This window comes from Mustelus asterias, chromosome 26 (genome assembly GCF_964213995.1).
Source record: "Mustelus asterias chromosome 26, sMusAst1.hap1.1, whole genome shotgun sequence".
NCBI classification, from domain to species: Eukaryota; Metazoa; Chordata; class Chondrichthyes; order Carcharhiniformes; family Triakidae; genus Mustelus; species Mustelus asterias.
In genome coordinates, this window is record NC_135826.1 from 26843360 (window position 1) to 26862505 (window position 19146).

The 19146-nt window shown below is 42.7% G+C and overlaps 1 long non-coding RNA gene across 1 annotated transcript in view; it reads left to right on the forward strand.

Moving 5' to 3' along the window:
- Positions 1-19146, forward strand: part of LOC144479530 (uncharacterized) — a 202246-nt gene that overhangs the window by 6922 nt on the left and 176178 nt on the right. The window contains exon 2 of the long non-coding RNA XR_013495541.1: positions 18478-18718. This is a non-coding gene — a long non-coding RNA (uncharacterized LOC144479530). The remainder of the gene's footprint in view (positions 1-18477; positions 18719-19146) is intronic.

Genomic DNA, 19146 nt, shown 5'->3' on the forward strand with positions numbered 1-19146 from the left:
GAGACATGTATGCCCTTCCTGTCAATCTTACTGCAGGGGATTGGGAAACCCCCACAGAAATTCTACCACTTAAAAGTCAAGCAGTAAGAAAGTGGAGTCACATGCAGGTCATAACATGTCCCGTTCCCAAAGGATATTAGTGAAGCAGATGGGCTTTTAATGCAGCTTTCATGGTCATTTTCTGGTGCTTGTCCACTAATTATGGACTTAACTGAATTCAATAGCACAGTTTACCATGGGACTTGAAATCGCTACCTGTAGGCTACTAGGACCTGTCCCTTGGCCACCAGATTACTGAACCTGTTAACCTTATATACTGAATATATATTACTGAAACATTCATCAAAATATGATCTGGGGAAAGAAAACCTTATTTCCCTTTATAAAATCCCATATTGTGTGTAAAGATACATTGTTCCCTTTCTTACTAATCTGCTTTATTTTGGATCGTTGATCTATTTGGAAATTAACCATTGAGCCTTTTATTTTGTGTTGGATTTTGAGTTTTGATAACTCACTGTCTTTAGCAGCTACTTAGCTGCTTCTGAGTCATTGTTCAAAATCCATCATGACTAATTATTAAAATGCTAACTGAATAGGTCATAAAAAAAAGCTACAAAAAGGAGTTTGTCGGAAAGAAACCCAATATCAACCAATATTAGGACAGAAATTGTAAGGTATTATTCGAACCTCACCAGACCGTGGAATGCAGAATTAGGTCACCGGGGTTAACATGCAAAAACACAAGAAATAGAAGCAGGCGTAGGCCATAAGGCCTTTTAAACTTGCTCAGCCATTCAATACAATCATGTCTGATCCATGCTGGCCTCAACTCCCTTTTTGTGCCATTTCCCGATAGCCCTCTATTCCTCGACATATCAAATATTTATCCACCTCCACTTTAATTACTTCTAACAACTAGCGTTGTTTCTCTGGAACGGCAGAGGCTGAGGGGAGACCTGATTGAAATCTATAAAATTATGAGAAGCATAGATAGGGTTGACAGAATCTTTTTCCCAGAGTTGAAATGTCTGATCCTAGAGGTCATGCACGTAAGGTGAGGGGGACAGAGTTAAAAGGAGATGTGAAGGGTGAGTTTTTTTACACAGTGTGTTAGGTGCCAGGGATGATGGTGGAGGCAGATACGGACAGGGGTTTTAGGGTCTATTAGATAAGCTCATGAATACGCAAGGAAAAGAGGGATATGGACCAAGGGCAGGCAGAAGGGATTAGTTTAATTTGGCATCATGTTCGGCACAACATTGTGGGCCAAAGGGCCTGTTCCTGTGTGTACTGTTCTATGTTCTATGCAGCCTCCACTACCCTTTGGGGCAGAGAATTCCAGAGATTCATCACCCTCTGTGAGAAGAAATTTCTACGCACCTCAGATTTAAATGACCGGCCCTTTATCTTGTAGCTATAATCCCCTTGTTCGAGACTCTCCCACTAGTGAAAACATCTCACCATCTACCTTATCAAGCCCCCTTAAAGGCCTATGTATCATTGCTCAGTGCCCATGTCTTTTGAGAATCTAAGTGAGCAATGTAGCCAAGCGATGCAGAAAGGGAAAACACTGAGTTGCCACTAGATGGAGCATTAGTTTTTTAAAAATATATATATTTTTCTCTTTTCCCTCCCCCCACTTTCGTGAGACACCCAAGCTGGTTAGATGGTGTCACTTAAAGAAATGCACCATAACACAAGCACAATTAAAGAAATGCACCATAACACAAGCACAATTAAAGAAATGCACCATAACACAAGCACAATTAAAGTCCAAAGATGTGCGAGTTAAGTTGATTGGCCATGCTAAAATTGCCCTTAGTGTTCTGGGATGCGTAGGTTAGAGGGATTAATGGGTAAATATGTAGGGATATGGGGGTAGGGCCTGGGTGGGATTGTAGTCGGTGCAGACGCGATGGGCCGAATGGCCTCTTTCTGTATTGTAAGGTTTCTAAGATTCTAAAAAATGCCATGGCCTGAATGTTACTACCATTCACGCTGGCGGGATTTTCCCATCCTGTTGCAGTGAACGGAGATTTGGCTGGGTGCCAAATTCTCCGACCTGGCTGCAGTGGGAGGGTGGCAAGAACAGGTCGTGCCCCGGATCTTCATACATATCTCCCAATACAGAGGATACACAACAAATGCCACTGTTACAGATTGCTAGCATCTGCAGTATTTTGCTTTGACACAACAAAGGCGATCTGGATAGAATGATCCAACAGACAGGCTGGCCAAATAACACGATGAAGTGCTGTCTGTGACATTGGATATACCTGTTGGAGCAATATATTCCTTGAAGGCATTTTGAAATCAGTTATTACACTTGAATGGCGCAGAAAACAGGTTGTTTCTTTTTTAACCACAAACTGATTGTATGACCTGTTTCAACATTATGTTATCAAAAACATGAATGTCTTCATGCAGCAGCAAAGCAAATGATTGGTTCTGCTGTTGTCATGACTGTTTACAGGCACCTTTATTATTGGTTTGCGTGAGTCTTCTTGTATATTGGTGGCAAGCCGGTTACTAAGGCTACATTTGTGTGCCGTTGTCCAGGAATATTCTGCAATAGGGATGCAAAAAGATATTTAACAGTTTTAACATCCAGAACCGTGCTTTCCTCCTTTTTGCATAAATTGGATTACTGACCTACGAACAAAACTGTGGGAACATGTGGTTTTAAACCATTCGATTTTGTTGAATATAATTTCATCAACCAGATTGAAGGGAAAAAAGAGCCAATCTTAATGTAATAGCGATCCTTTGAGATTCCTCAGGTCGAAATCAATCCACTTAACCATTAACAAAGTGTTCAAAGCCACTATGAAATAATGCAGTCCAGCACTTGCACATATGGGGTGAAATATTATGCTTTTAGGATATAAATGTTAAGTCTGGACCACCTCCAGGTCCCAACCCCACACTGGCTTTTAAGGCACCCACCTCGGAGATTCTGGAGGCAGGTGGTCTCCAGGTCCACCACCCGATTAAGGATGGTGGGTTGGGTGGATTCCCGAGGCTGCGGGCTCAATCAGAGGACATGCAGCCTTGGAAGATAGCAGTCCCACCATCAACAATGGGCACTGCCACAGCAGCAGGGGAAATGCCTCTAACTTGAGACACTCTCTGAAAAGATTTAATCTGAGGATCACCACACCTCAGGCAAGGGGCAAGGTTGAGAAGGCAGGGGCTTCATGAATAACTTTAGCTGGTATGAGAATTGAACCTGCAGCTGTGGGTGTTGCTCTACATCACTAACAAGCCGTCCAGCCTACTGAGCTAACTGACCATTTAGAAGGACAAGGGCAACATGCATGGGAACATCGCCACTTGAAAAGTCTCCTCCAAGTCACACACCATCCTAACTTGCAACTATATCAGAGATCCTTCACTGTCACTGGATCAAATTTCTGGAACTCCCTCAGTAACAGCTCTGTGGGCATATCTCCATTGCAACGGTTGAAGAAGATGACCACCTTCTGGAGTGCAGTTAGGGATGGACAACAAATACTGGCCTTGCTTGTGACACACATCCCATGAACAAATTAAAAAATCCTATTCAACCATCTCCCCTCTGCTCACTGACATCCTTTCGCTGATGGATTGGCAGCATCTCGATTTTTAAATTTTCAGCCATGTTTTTCAAATCCCCCCATGGCCTAATTTCCTCCCTTTCTCTGTACTCTCCTCCAGACCTGCAACCCTTGGAACTCCCTGCATTCCTCCAGTTTAGCCTCTTCTGCATCATCAATTTTTATCACTCCACCATTGGTGACTGTGCATTCACTTGCTGAGGCCCAAGCTGTGGAAATACCCTGGGATATTACACTACTTTAAAGGTTCTATGTAAATGCAAATTTTTTTTGTTGTTTGTGCCTTGAGGAGGTTTTTTATGTTAAATAGTTGATGAGGAAAAAATCTTGGACAAATCTTTACAAAACTATGCACAAGAACAGAAAATGCTGGAAAAACTCAGCTGGTCTGGCAGCATCTGTGGAGAGAGAAACAGAGTTGACGGCTGGAATTCTCTGAAGTTGTATGCCCTGCCACCGAGAACAGAGAATTTGGCGCTCAGCCAAATCTCCATTCACTGCAGCGGGACTGGAGAATCCCAGCCAGGAGCGAGGTGGGAGAATTTGGAGTCTGTATGACTCATCTTCAGAGCTAAAAATGGTTGCAAAGCCATTCTGGGGAGAACAATGTTCTGAATTTTCTTGTGAGTTTCTTATAAAAGTTACGAATCTGGGCAGAGTTAGGGACTCTGCCCAGATTCTTCAGAGGTAGGGACTGTTCCTAGAATTTTGAGCAATTTGATTATTCAGTCAGCAATAGGTCAATTTAGGATTGATATCTTCTAGGTTGGGTCGTTATGTTCAAGGCTGAGATAAACAGATTTTTAATCAGTAAGGGAATCAAGGGTTATGGGGATAAGGTGGGAAAGTGGAGTTGGGAGGATAATCACAACAGATCAGTCATGGTGGCACGGAGGCACAGTGGTTAGCACTACTGCCTCACAGCACCAGGAACCCTCGTTCAATTCTGGCCTTGGATGACTGTGTGGAGTTTGCATGTTCTCCCCGTGTCTGTGTGGGTTTCCTCTGGTTTACTCCCACAGTCCAAAGATGTGCGGGTTACGCCGATTGGCTGTGCTAAAATGTCCCTTAGTGTTAGGGGGATTAGCAAGGTTAATATGTGGGGTTACGGGGATAGGGCCTAGGTGGGATTGTTGTTGAAACAGACTCAATGGACTGAAAGGCCTCCTTCTGCATTGTAGGGATTCTATGATCTAATTGAATGGCAGAGTAGACTTGATGGGTTGAATGGTTTATTTCTGCTCCTACGTCTTACTGGTTGCTCAGTCTTTTGCCTTTCATTCTTTCCTTATTGGTATTTATGACAGCTCTTGATTTGTTTGCACATAGTCAGTTTAGTATTTGGTAATTTAACAGATGGTTCTCATTTAAAACAATCATTTTTTTTCTAAATACACATGCTATAGTTGAGTTTGATCCTCTGCCCCGAGGTATGATAGTAGATGCAATGTGATGGGTATATGTTAAATATAAGACCGTTAATCATATAGATAGATGCAGAGACCAGGTTCCCTCTGAAAAAGGAGTGCTTGTACATTTATACCACCTGGATGTATGCTAACATCAAGAGATAAAAGGCAATGATTAGTAAGACACAGACTAGTGTAAAGACCATTTAATTTACACTTCAGTCAAACAATTAAAATACATCAAAGGCTCTGCTATATTATAATAACTTTTCTTTAGAAAGAGCTACTTAGTATGTACTGTATCTTCGTTAATGAAAACTGGTCACCTTGGTTTACTTTTTCAACTTAATATTCAATGTTATTCAAGTTACACTTTCCACTCCTCACTTCATATTTCCAACCATATCAGCGTGCTGTAATCACCAGTTACGCCCTGTTCTGACCGCATCAGCTTTCTAAACAGGAAGCTTGAATGAAATTCTCACCCTTTGACACAGATGAATACTTTGATGCCAAAAATGATTTTGGCTTGCATCTCACACAAGCTTTAAACTTCTTGCTCTCTTCCCCTTTAAAAATTCTATTTAATGTAAACACCCAATCGATCTGTGCACTCGTTGCTTCTGAGAGAGAGTGTTCAAATTTAGATTTTTCTCATAGGGACAAAAAAACTACAAAGCCTGTGAAGATTGAGCAGTTTGAAGTTGCTGCGAGAGCTGGGATCAAAGCACAAACGCTTTCTGCTATAAACATGAAAGTGTCACATTGAAAGGGGTCGTACAGTCAGTGTGGACTGTACCTGATCTGTAGAATCACCACAAATAGGTCCCTCACCAGATTAACTTATCGGAAACGATTGGTAACTCAGTTTTGTAGCTTTCCAAAGCCCAAATAACACTACATATTCCATTTCCAGTTTAGATTTGAAAACCTCCAATATACAAGACATGAGAAATGATCTATTACAAAAGCTGCAGCTTCAAAACTGGCTTGAGCACAGTGCAAGTGCGTTTCTGCAGGCTTTCACAGAAACCAAATCGGATTCTGGGGTGAAGCAAAATTCAGAGAAGTATAACTTCCTTTGGGGGGATGGGTGAATTTGTTTGCAATAGTCAATTTGAGTTTGTATCTGATGTAAATTATAAAGTGGAAAAGGAAGGAAATGTATCTTATTTTAGAGGTGGGGTATTTGGTGAAAATGTGTTAGGAATGTACTAACAAAGGGAAATGGGAAAATAATCAAAATACATTTTTTGTTTAGCTGTGAGTACAAAAATTGTCGAATTCTGGTCACCTATTGCCACTTATTTTGTGCAACTGGTTTTCCTTCTATCGTCTCCTCTGCTGGAAAGTAATATCATGAAGTCAAAAATAAAGAGAAGCCGGGATTCTGAAAACCTTTACTGAACTGTTTCTAATGCATTTACATCCTTAAATAAGGAGACCAATACTGTACACAATGCTCCAGATGTGGTTTCAGCAATGTCCTGTATAACTGAAGCATAACCTCTCTACTTTTGTATTCAGTTGCCTGGGCAATAAACAATAACGTTATATTAGCTTTCCTAATTACTTGATGTACCTTCATACTGGCCTTTTGTGATTCATGCACCAAGACACCCAGATCGCTCTGAATCTCAGAGCTCTGCAGTCTCTCGCCATTTAGATAATAAGTTTATTTTCTATTAATCCTGCCAAAATAGGCAATTTCACATTTTCCCACATTATACTTTATTTGCCAGGTTTTTGCCCATTCACCTAACCTATCCTTTTATAATGTTCTAACTATGTTAGGGGGTTGTGGGTTTAACAAAAAGAAAAGAACATGGTTTGTACACATGGATTCAACGTAACAGTTATTAAAGAGCTGTTCTCTGTACAGAACAAAACTGAAAGTAAAACAGCAGCCTGTGCAAACATCCTAATGACATCACCATCAAATCATGTGATCAGCTCTTGAAGCAACCTGCAACCCTTTTAAATATATGTAGCCTCTTTATTTCCTGTTCGCAATTTACTTTGCTTCCTATCTTTGTGTCATCAGCAAATTTTGCAACCGCATGTCAGTCCCATCATCCAAGTTATTTATATAAATTGTAAAAAGTTGAGGCCCCAGCACTGATCTCTGTAGCACATTTCTCATTACATTACCGGAAAAAAGACCCGTTTATGCCAACTTTGTTTCCTGTTAGTTAATCTTCTATCTATATGTTACTCCAATACAATGAGCTTTCCACGATTACCTTTGGTGTGACACCTTATCAAATGACTTCTGGAAATCAAAGTACAGTACATCCATCTTTATCCACAACACCTGTGACTCTTTCAAAGAACTCCAATAAATTGGTTAAACATAATTTTCCTTCCACAAAATCATGTGGACTCTGCCTGATTGCCATGACATTTTCAAAGTGCCCTGCTGTAACATCTTTAAAAATAGCTTTTAGCATTTTCCCTTTGACTGATGTTAGATTAACTGGACTATAGTTTCCTATTTTCTGCCTCCCTATTTGCTATATTCCAATCTAATAGAACATTCTCTAGATCTAGGAAATGCATCAACTATCTCCCTGGTGATTTCTTTTAAGACCCTAGGATGAAATCCACCTGGACCCGAAAATTTGTCAGCTTGCAGCTCCAATACCAATTCCCTGGTGATTGTAATTTTTCTGAGTTCCTCCCTTCCTTCCATTGTCTGATTTACAGCTATTTTTGGACTGTTACAAAGTCTCTCTTTCATGGAAGCACCATGCGCGGTTTCCCTCCCACAACTGACCCCCATGGCAAATGAACTCCCTCCTCCCCGCTAGTTCTCTTACCCCTAACTGATCTCTCCAGGCCCATCTCCTCTCGCTCTTTTTTTTTCCTTATTCTTTCACGGGACCTGGGTGTCGCTGGCAAGGCCAACATTTGATGCGCATCCCTAATTGTTCTTGAACTGACTGGCTTGCTAGGTCATTGCAGAGGGCAATTAGGAGTCAGCCACATTGTTGTGGGTCACACGTAGGTCAGAGCAGGTAAGGATGGCAGATTTCCTTCCCTAAAGGACATTTGTGAACTAGATGCGTTTTATCAGTGATAGTCGTCATTGTCACCATCACTGAGACTAGTTCTATATTCCAGATTTATTAACAGAACTTAAGTTCCCCAACTGCCATGGTGGGATTTGGGGACCAAGTGTAGTGTGTCAAAATTCACAGATGACACTCAGATGAGTGGCAGAGGACGCTGAAAGTCTGCAAAGGGATATAGATAGCCTAAGTGAATGGGTGAGGGTCTTGCAGATGGAGTACAATGTTGGTAAATGTGAAGTCATCCATTTTGGTAGGAATAACAGCAAAATGGACTATTATTTAAATAGTAAAAAATTGCAGCATGCTGCTGTGCAGAGGGACTTGGGTGTCCTTGTGCAAGAATCTCAAGGAATTGGTTTGCAGGTGCAGCAGATAATTAAGAAGGCAAATGGAATTTTGTCCTCCATTGCTAGAGGGATGGAGTTTAAAAACCGAGGTTATGTTGCAGCTGTATAAGGTGCTGGTGAGGCCACACCTGGAGTACTGTGTACAGTTTTGGTCTCCTTACTTGAGAAAGGATTTACTGGCACTGGGGGGGGTGCAGAGAAGATTCACTCGGTTGATTCCGGAGTTGAGAGGGCTGGCTTATGAGGAGAGACTGTGTGGACTGGGGCTATACTCATTGGAATTCAGAAGAATGAGGGGAGATCGTTTTGAAACATATAAGATTATGAAGAGAATAGATAAGATAGAACCAGGGAAGTTGTTTCCACTGGCAGGTGAAACTAGAACTAGGGGGCATAGCCTCAAAATAAGGGGAAGCAGATTTAGGACTGAGTTGTGGAGGAACTTCTTTACACAAAGGGTTGTGAATCTGTGGAATTCCCTGCCCAGTGAAGTAGTTGAGGCTACTTCATTGAATGTTTTTAAGGCAAGGGTAGATACATTTTTGAACAGTAAAGGAATTAAGGGTTATGGTGAGTGGGTGGGTTAGTGGAGCTGAGTCCATGAAAAGATCATAACGAATGGTGGAGCAGGCTCGAGGGGCCAGATGGCCTACTCCTGCTCCTTGTTCTTATGTTCTTATTTGAACCCGTTTCCCTGAGCATTGGCCTGGGTTTCTAGATTACTAGTCCAGTGAGATTCCCACTACACCACCTTCCCCCTCCTCCCACCTTCCACCAATGTACAGCCCATGAACCCCACCCCACCTCCACTGCACCCCCCCCCCTCCCAAACCCCTGGTGGTATGTTTCCGCTGGTGGAGGCGGCTCACCATTGCTCACTGACATCCAGTCTTGCCAATATCTACAGCATTTTGTGTTGCTCACCCATCCCACTGCCAGGGAACCCACCACAACGATGGGTTGGGGTGCGGGGCGGGGGGGGGGGGGGTGGTGCCGCCCTCAGCAGGACCAGAAGATCCGCCCCGGTGGGAAGGGCCAGCAAATCCCACCCCTTTCAATGTAATTTTATTGTTGATAAATGGGACGCAATGACTGGTTGGTGCGGTGACGGTCAGGGAGTGGGGGGGTGGGAGGGGCAGGGGCATGGCTGGAATGGCAAGGTTAGGGTCTAGATTTTCAGACCTAAAATGGAGCCTTGGAGAATTAGGGCTTAAAAACCAACAATGACTGGAAGTGTGTTCAACATTACAACATACCCCCGAGCTTTGATGGCTGCTATCCATGAGCTTTACTTTCACAATTCATGTCATCTTCTTGAGAGCTAAAAAGACTTGGAAACATCCCCACTTAAAATTTATTCCATTTATATCGCTAATACCACTGGAAAAATAACCGGTGAATTTACATTGTCATGCCCAGTGAAAGATATGTCCGAGTCATTCTTAAACATTCAGTAGATAATTTTCTTAAACTGTCTTTCATTTGAAAATAGACACCAACAAGCCTGTTAAGATGATTGCTGGAGGTCAGGTCAATTTTTCAATTTCTGCATTGACTCACTAGTGTCTCAAGCCTCCCTGACTGAACAACCTTGGGTGAGGGCCTCAACCTTGGATGGACATGGACAGAACCTATCTGTGGAATTTACACCAGCTATTGTTTGTGGTTTACCCAAAACTTAAAGGGTGGAATTGCACCAGGCATCGGAATAGTCTGATATCAGGCAAAGAAATTGGTGCATGACCCGCTAACGGGAACGGTGGCAATTTCCACAATATCGTGTGCCACTTTGTTTAAAAAATGGAGAGGCACTAATTTTACGTTGGATCACTGAAGGGGCAGCCTTGGACTCCCTTGCGCCGCCATCACCTCAGGCCGTCAGTAAGCCAGGCGCAATTTTTAAAGGCTGTCCCTGCTTTTAAAGGAAGCTGCTGGGAACTGATGGCTGCCAAAGGGAGAAAACATGCTGCCCCCAAATTTAGTGATATCTCTTTCGACGCCTAGTAGATGCAATGGAGGCCCACTACCATGCCCTCTACCCGCGCTGTAGTCAAAGAACGTCAACCAAGGTGACAAATCCAACATGAGAGACCCTGGTAGTGGTGGTCAGTGCCAATGCGCTCCAAAAGAGGACAGCCAGTGCTGAAAGAGGATGAGTGATCTCCTTCATTCTGCCAGGGTAAGTCACTCTTCTCATCACTCTTAAACACTTACAAACCCATCACACATCCACAGGGGTCTCACTCACTACCAACTCAAGGGACAACACTACTCATTATCACACACATACAACTTGATCTGCCCTGCGGATTGTGTCCTCATCCAGTCCATGGCAGCACTCAGCACCCACACATGCCAGGCATCTTATCTGAGCTGGCAGGTGTCCTGCTTGCACTCTCTCCCTCTGTATTCATGCAGGACAAGCTAGCACACAACAAAAGGGTGAGGTCGCAGATGGGTGAAGGAATGTCCAACATTAAGATCCTCACAGACTTTGAAGGTAGAGCGATCCAACTGCCCATTGACCACGTGGACCATTCCTATCCTAATGATGAGGTCAGTGATGCTCAACCAAGTGAGGAACCAGCAGTGCAACAGCCATCAGCGAATCATATTGAGTGAGGTCCCCTGTTCTGCAGTTTCCTGACCTGCACCAATGATCTCTCTTTGCCTTCATAGGCACACCTGGAAAGCAGCCAAGAGAGTCCATGAGCTAGGTCCTCAATGGGATGTAGTTCCAGAGCAGCCTTGGTTTCACAATATGGTGAGCACATTGCACTGTCTGATCCACAGTGGGCAGAGGCAGTAACATCCCAAATTGCTGGCGCTCGAAAGACTGCTGGAAGCCAGAAATCTGCTGAATCCAAGTCAGATGAGGAGCCTCTAGACTCAGCGCCATCGCAATTGCAAATGTAAGCTCAGGAACATTGGGAAGGGATGTCTGCTGCACTCATCAGATTGCAAGGCATGACAGAGGAATTTGTCCACCTTCAATCTGAGGTGAGAGCACTGGCATGCCAATGCACCAATGTCAATACTGATAGGGTGGCAGCTGCCACGGAGACCTTGGTCCATGCACTGCTGCAGCAAATTACTCCATTGCTGAGGCAATTGCAAGCATCGATCAATGTCAATGTGAGTGGGGGCAGGGTATCTTGCACTCATATCAGCTGCCTCTCACTCTCAGGGAGTCAGTTGGGGGCCCTGGGCATCCCCATAGGGAACAGGAGGATCAGTAGGTGCACAACCGATGGCCATCCACCTAGTTTACTCTGAGAGTGTCCAGCCCATTCGAATGGGCCATCAGACATTGAACCATTTTGGTGACCACTTTAGAGTGAATCACCTTCTTCAATAGGGCTGCAACGACTACTTTTCCTATGATCAGCCAAATACATGAACTATGAATGATTCTTTTGTTTACAACTTGTAACAATGCACTACTTTCTTAATCTGTATCTTTCTCTAATAAGTGTGTGTATGTGTGCTTTTGGACTTTTGGGGTGAATGTGCAAAAACGTGCCAATTACAGACAAGCAGGGAAAGGGGCAGGGGTTTCCAATCTCTCCGGTCCCTGTCCGTAAGAATATTATCTGCCAATTAATACCATACATTTTCAAATCCTAAATCACTGAGTTCAGTTGTGCTTTTCTCATTGTCCTAATTGCATCATGAGAAATGTATAAAACATTTTTAAAAACTGTATATAAGGAACAGTTAGGGTTTAAGGCAGCTATTCAATCTAAGTGTTCTGCTGAATGTTATAAATTACTCAATTGTATTTTCAATTGTTAAACTGCATTAGACGCATGATAACTCCTTGCTAGTTTGTCATCTTCCTACATCTATACAATCCTCCTCCCAATCCACCTTACTTCTGCTGTTAACCTTTCAACAATCTTACTCTTGTGCCACAGATTTCTGAGAACATAGTGTTGTATACACAGTATGAGGCGCCCCCATGTAATTCAAATGAATCATGTCTAATACCGAGCAGCTAAAACACCAGTGTGATGAAATCCAGCTGTTTTTTGTGGAACATTTTAACTCAATGCATGAATTTAATACAAGAAACAATATTCAAAAATTACATTGATAAATTTACATGCAACTAAAAGGGAATAAACCTGAAAATTAATCACCTTAGCTTTGAGACTGTAATCAGCTCATAAGATGGTAAATTGCAGCTATATTTAGATTCTAAATAATACCCTTAGGTCATCAGTTCATCCATTTGTGAACGGAATTTATGGTTAGATGGACACCAAATAGCTCTGTATGATGTTTATTAACAACGTTAAATTCAAGTTTTGGTTCATCTCTTCAAACAGCTTCCTTCAGCTGAGAGTTTGGTCCAGGCAATTGGTTTGAGGACTTTACTGAACTTTGAAGCAATTATGCAAAAGACATATAGGCCGGGATTTTACCGCTTCACCCGCCATGAGAATTGGAGCGGGCGAGGGGTGGACAATGGAAAGGTCCGTTGACCTCAGATGGGATTTTATGGTTTCAGGACAAGTGAGGCTATAAAATCCTGTCCATATACCACAAGCAAGATCTGTTTGCATTTCCAGTTGGTTTTGTTAAATGGGGCAGTAATTATATATATATTATGTGTATTGCTGAGAAGAGAGAGAAACTGTCAAAGTTTTTTGTCTTGCAATCATCAGGACGAAGTTGCAAGAATACCAAATTTCAAAGAGAACATTCCTGGCATTCTCGCAATTCTGTCCTGGTGGGTGCAAGACCAAAAGTTTTGACAGCATGGTCGGAACTCTACCACCTGGCCCACCACGAAATCAGCGCAGGCGAGGGTCCGACAACAGAAATCTCCGTTGACCTCAGGCGAGAATTTCTTGTCTCGCCCAAGCGAGGCCATAAAATCCCACCCCATGATTCTTTTTCTCAGCAATACACAAGTTCTGTACAGACAAGAGGCGATAGTAAATTGTGCTGTAATACAGTACTGTTTAATTACATTGGGAGGTATCCTTACATGATCAGTAATGTGATAAGATCATCATTGCAATGACGTAAAGGATTTATTTTATGTTTTCAACAAAGACTATGGCCAGGATTTTCCAGTCCAGCCTGTAGCAGGAATCATCATGGGTGGGACAGAAAATTTGACAGACCAGCCACAGGTCCGTTGACTGCAGGTGGGAATCTCCAGTCCCATGATGAGCAGGACTAGAAAATCCCAGCCTACACTCCTATAACTCTCTCTGGTCTTACAATTCTCCCAAACCTATGTGTTCCTCTTACTCAGGACTCTTGCGTATCTCCCTTTCCTGTCATTCCACCATTAACATCTATCCCATCAGCTGGTTCAGTTCTATCTCTGAAATTCTCTATTTCCCTCTGTCTATGACTTCTTAAAGTCCACCTATCCTCCACACCTTAGTCATTCCTCCTAACCTTTGTTTGAATGGCTCATCATCCATTTTCCTCACGCCTCGGTGAAGCACCTCGGACAATCTTACACATTAAAAACCCAATGTGAATGCAAGTTGTTGCTGTGGCAGTCAATGCATACCGCTATAATACAGATTTTCAAATGAACCGGCAGTGCACAAAACCTCAGTGAGGCAATGTCAACCCTTTAGTCAAAACACTTCCATAGAATGGTTCCATTTGAGAATTTTAGCTTGTCATTCTCCATTTAGCATCCTCTAAAAATTGATTAATAAAAGGTTTTAGTAACACCCTCAGTTCATCCTGATGTCAGGTATTGAAAGATCACCTGAGAACAGGTAAGAATGACAGGCATTGTGTGAGTCTGTCGTGCTGGAGCTATCTAGTGTGCAGAAAGGGAATTGAAATTAGGCTACAGGATGTTGGGAATGTGCAGCTGACTTGTCCTTGTGTTGGCAAATATCCAAATGATACAATAGAGAGGCTGCTTTTCCTTGTTATTACTGCAATTGATAATATGTAGGGAGGAGTTAAAATTAAATTGTAAGTCCATTGTAACTAACTCACCCTGTGTTTATTTATGAATTGAGTCATATTTAGGATCACTGCAAGTTCAGATGTACCTGTTTAGTTGAACAATGCTGCTATACATTCATGGATTGCCCTAGCAAAAATATGATGAGCCAGAAGGTCTCCTTTTGTTTATTTTTTATGATGGTAAAGCCATCATTTATTGCTCATCCCTAATTGCCCTCAAGAAGGTGGGATAAAGATCAATGGTTGTGTGGTTTCCAATCCAGGATGGAGATGTTGGCTAGTGCAATAGCCAGACAAGCCCAAAGACCACATATCACAGAATCACAAACTCACAAATATATTTGTGAAGACCAGCTTTCTGTCCATGGGTCATATGAGTTTCTATCCCCGATACCACTTAGACCAAACCATTTGAACAAAAGAATGAATGGTGGAACTCTGGATGCAAAAGCTGCATCCCAGAGGAGTTGAGTGCAGTGTAACTGCTCCCAACATCAAGGCAGTGTTTGATTGTGTATGGCATCTAAGAGGTCTGTTGATGTCAAAGAGAAAACTAGTGGTTGGAAACATACCTGACACAAAGGAAGGTGCCTGTCAGTGGCCAACTATTGTAGATATCACCACCACCAGGAGCTTCTCACAGAAACTACCTTGGCTCTTCTTCACCAATGGCCTTCCATCCACCATTAACTCAACAGTCCACAATAATAATCTCAGATAAAAACTGGACATCACCTAAGCTTGAGCTTATAAAGTTGAATTTTGGCAGCATAATCATCATATCGAAGAAGAATGGGCCCAGCCCATTTCCATTAGCATCCACCTCCACTCCACCCCCATCCCAAGACCTTTGACAACACCACCATGGCCAAGTTCCCCACCTTCAATGTGAGTAATCTCTAACCAGAAGCTTAGTTTGACCAACAAGAGCAATAGCTTGACTATAAGAGCAAAGCAAAGGTTGAATAATCTGGGACGGATGGCTCGCTTCAAAAGTCCTCAAAGCCTGCTGACAATTCACAAAACTCATGAGTGTATAGAATACTTACCACACATGACAATGCAACAGCACTGACACCATCCTGAAAAAAGATTCCAGCTTGTTCAGCACCCCTGCCATTGACTCAATATTTGTCCTCTGTATTGTCATGGTACCACCATCTTCAAGTTCCCCTCCAAGTCACACACTATTTTTACCAGGGCATATACCGCTATTTCTATATTGTCACTGGGTCAGTAACTTGATATTCCCTAACCTAATATTAGATGCATCATCACAAGAAAGACCGCAGGAATTCCAAGAGAAATTTCACCTTCTCAGGGCAATTATTGATGGGGGGGGATTGGGGGGGTGGGGAATCAAGAAAAACTATTAGCCACATCCTGAGACAAATTTAGAAAGTCATCTTTGGGATATTTGTTGAGAATAACTGCAATTAGATCTTTAACCATTGACCCAGTTCCATCCAGTGCCCACTTTGAAGGAGTGCAGCACCATTCTGACTTCATGCGATGCGGGATTATGTAAAAACTATTTTTTGAACATTAGTTCATAGTATTTTGTTCGTGTTGCTTCACAATGTTCAGGTCATTTTTACTGTGCCCCCTAGTGGCCAGGGAACCTGGATGTTCTTTGAGCACAATGATTGCATGCAGTTTTTAAAATAAACGTTTTAATAATATCTGCAGCTCTGATCCTTTGCAGTCTAGTGCTATAAAATAAAATCTAGGTACACAACCAGTCTTTCAGTGTATTCTCAAAAACAGAATTTTGTTCCTTAGTTGATCTGAGAAGCCCCATCATATCATAGAATCCCTACAGTGCAGAAGGAGGCCATTCGGCCCATTGAGTCTGCACTGATGAAGCATCTTATCCAGGCCCACAACCCGCGCCCTTCCACCCTATCCCTGTAACCCCATGCATTTAGCATGGCCAATCCACCGAATCCGCACATCTTTGGACTTTGGGAGGAAACTGGAGCACCCGGAGGAAACCCATGCAGACACGGGCAGAATGTGCAAACTCCACACAGACGGTCACCCAAGGCCAGAATGGAACCCGGGTGCTGTGAGGCAGCAGTGCTAACTACTGTGCCACTGTGTCACCATATATTCAAAAGATGTTTGAGAAATCTTTCTTTTTGTCTCTACACATTTGCTTTTTCTTTTTATATTTCTCCACATGGATAATGTAGTGACTAAAACAGTTCAGGTGCCACTCACTGAAAAAATTGGATGTGGAAATCTAAGCTGGGATAGCGAGTTATCCCCAGTGCAGGCAATGAGCACAAAGCAACTGGGTCCCCTGGACACAGTTGAACTTAGAACCATCGAATCCTGACAGTGCAGAAGGAGGCTATTCAGCCCATCGAGTCTGCACCAACTCTTCGAAAGAGCGTTTTACCCAGGCCCACCTGCCACCCTATTCCTGTAGCCCCACGCATTTACCATGGCCGATCCACCTAATCTTCATATCTTTGGACTGTGGGAAGAAATCAGAGCACCCAGATGAAACTCATGCAGACATGGGGAGAACGTGAAGCCTTTGCACAGATAGTGACCAAAGCCGGGAATTGAACCTGGGTCTCTGGCATTATGAGGCAGCAGTGCTAGCCATTGTGCCATCATGCCACTTACTAGATTTCATAAATGGGACTCCTATCCGACAATGCAATTGGAGCATATTAGCAGTGCTTCCATTATTCAGCACTGCTCTGGAACAGATGCTGAAGTGTCACCATTATGTTGCTCTTAAAAATACATAGATATTTTTGTCATAGTCATAGGATTTTATAGCGTTAAAAGAGGCTCTTCAGCCCATCATGTCTGCACTAATCATCAAGCACCAAACTATTGTAATCCCATTTTCTAGCACTTGGTCTTGTATGCAATGGTGTTTCAAGTGCTCATCTAAATGTTTCTTAAATGCTGTGAGGGATCCAGCCTCCACCATTCCTTCAGGCAGTGATTCCAGATTCCCATCACCCTCTGGGTGAAAACGTTTTTCTTCAAATCTCCTCTAACTCTCCTGCACCTAATTTTAAATCTATGCTCCCTGGTTATTAGCCCCTATACTAAGGGGTGAAGCTCCTTCCTACCTACTCTATTTACGTGTCTCATATATCCTTTACCTTTCTTGCCTCTTGGTCACTCCTTTACTCTTACCCTGTGTTCCTGATGCCCTGTCCTCATTGTCTAATACCTCTCCTGCCATTGTGGGAATATGATCAATTCACAGTAGCCCTCCCTGGATGCTATCTACCTGGGTGCTCCTGGTGCATCAGAACAGGCATGCCAGAGGCAAAAGCACTGATCTCACAAATATCAAAAAGTCACTTTGTGATGTGAACAGTTTCTCATTTTTGCTCTTCCCTATTTAATGTTTTATGAATATATTCCTTTCTTATGTTTCCTCAGCTTACTCCCATCCTGTCCTAAAGGCGGTGACTCATGCTCGGATGTGGTTCCCTGATGTTAGTAGTCCTTTCATGTATGTGTCGATTGACAGCCTGATTTGATTATGAAAGAATCACAGCCAAACCTGCTCCTACACTTAGCTGATGTACACACACACACACTCTCGAGCAGTGGTCACTGGAGAGTCACCAAGATCAGCAAGTCCAATATCTTTTTTTGTCATCTCCAGCATTGTGGGGCCGTGCAGTATGTGCAGCCTCCTGAACTACTGCCTTTGTTTTAACAGCTCACTCAGGCACAGGTCAGAATCAAGTCTCGGATATTCCTGGTCAGTAAATGTTCATACTGACTACATGATGCAATTACCCAGTGGGATGTTGGGGAGTTCTTTTTAAAAACTATTTTTTAGAAGATATTCTTAGCATTTTTCTTGAATCACTCCATTTTGTTAGATTTGTGCTTGAGAGATGTCTGTCCAGGAGTGTGAGGAGACAGTCCCATTTGGCTCCTCTCAGTTGGTGAAATCTGTATGATATAAAAGACAAGATTTCATTTACAAAAAGGATAAATCATTGAGTCACTTTTTGGTAGGGTATGATTGGACTCAGCTATTACTGGCATTCATTTGGAGAAAGAGAAACAAAAGATTTACATTTATGACATCTTATCCTATCTACAGGGATCCCAAGGTGGTCCACACCCAACCTTTGAAGAACAATCCCTGTGACGGAAGTAACTGCAGCAGCCGATTTGCACACAGCATGATCCCACCATCAGCAAATGAAACAAATGCCAATTGATGTGTTTTTGGTGGTTTTGATTGAGAGAGGAATATTGGCCAGGACACTGGAGAGACTCAGCAAGCATACAGGTTGCCAGTTTAACATCTGACCTGGAAGGTGGCATTGACTTCTGATGAGGTAACAGTTCCATGGTATCACATGAATGTGTTTGTTTAGGCTATGGGGTCAGAACCCTGAGAAGATTGAGAGTAAAATAGTTAAAATTGAGGATTAAAATAGTTAGCATATTTAGGCCTTTTGGCTAACATGAAGCTCAGATCAAGCATTGAAAGGTGTGTAATGCCGGCTCCTATCAGCATGGATCTTGTTGATTGAGCCCAAGACAGGAAATGGGGAGCCTGTCTTGTCAGCTTGGATCTGTAATGTCTCTCTTGTAGGGACTTCGATTGGACCAATTTGGTTTTGATTGGATATAACAAAAAAAAATCTGATGAGAATTTTAACTCGAGAACCACTGTTAGGTTCTGTTGGATAAATCCAATATTCTTTCATAAAAAGCAGAGAGATAGCATTCTGTATGACTACAACTGATCAACGATCTTGGC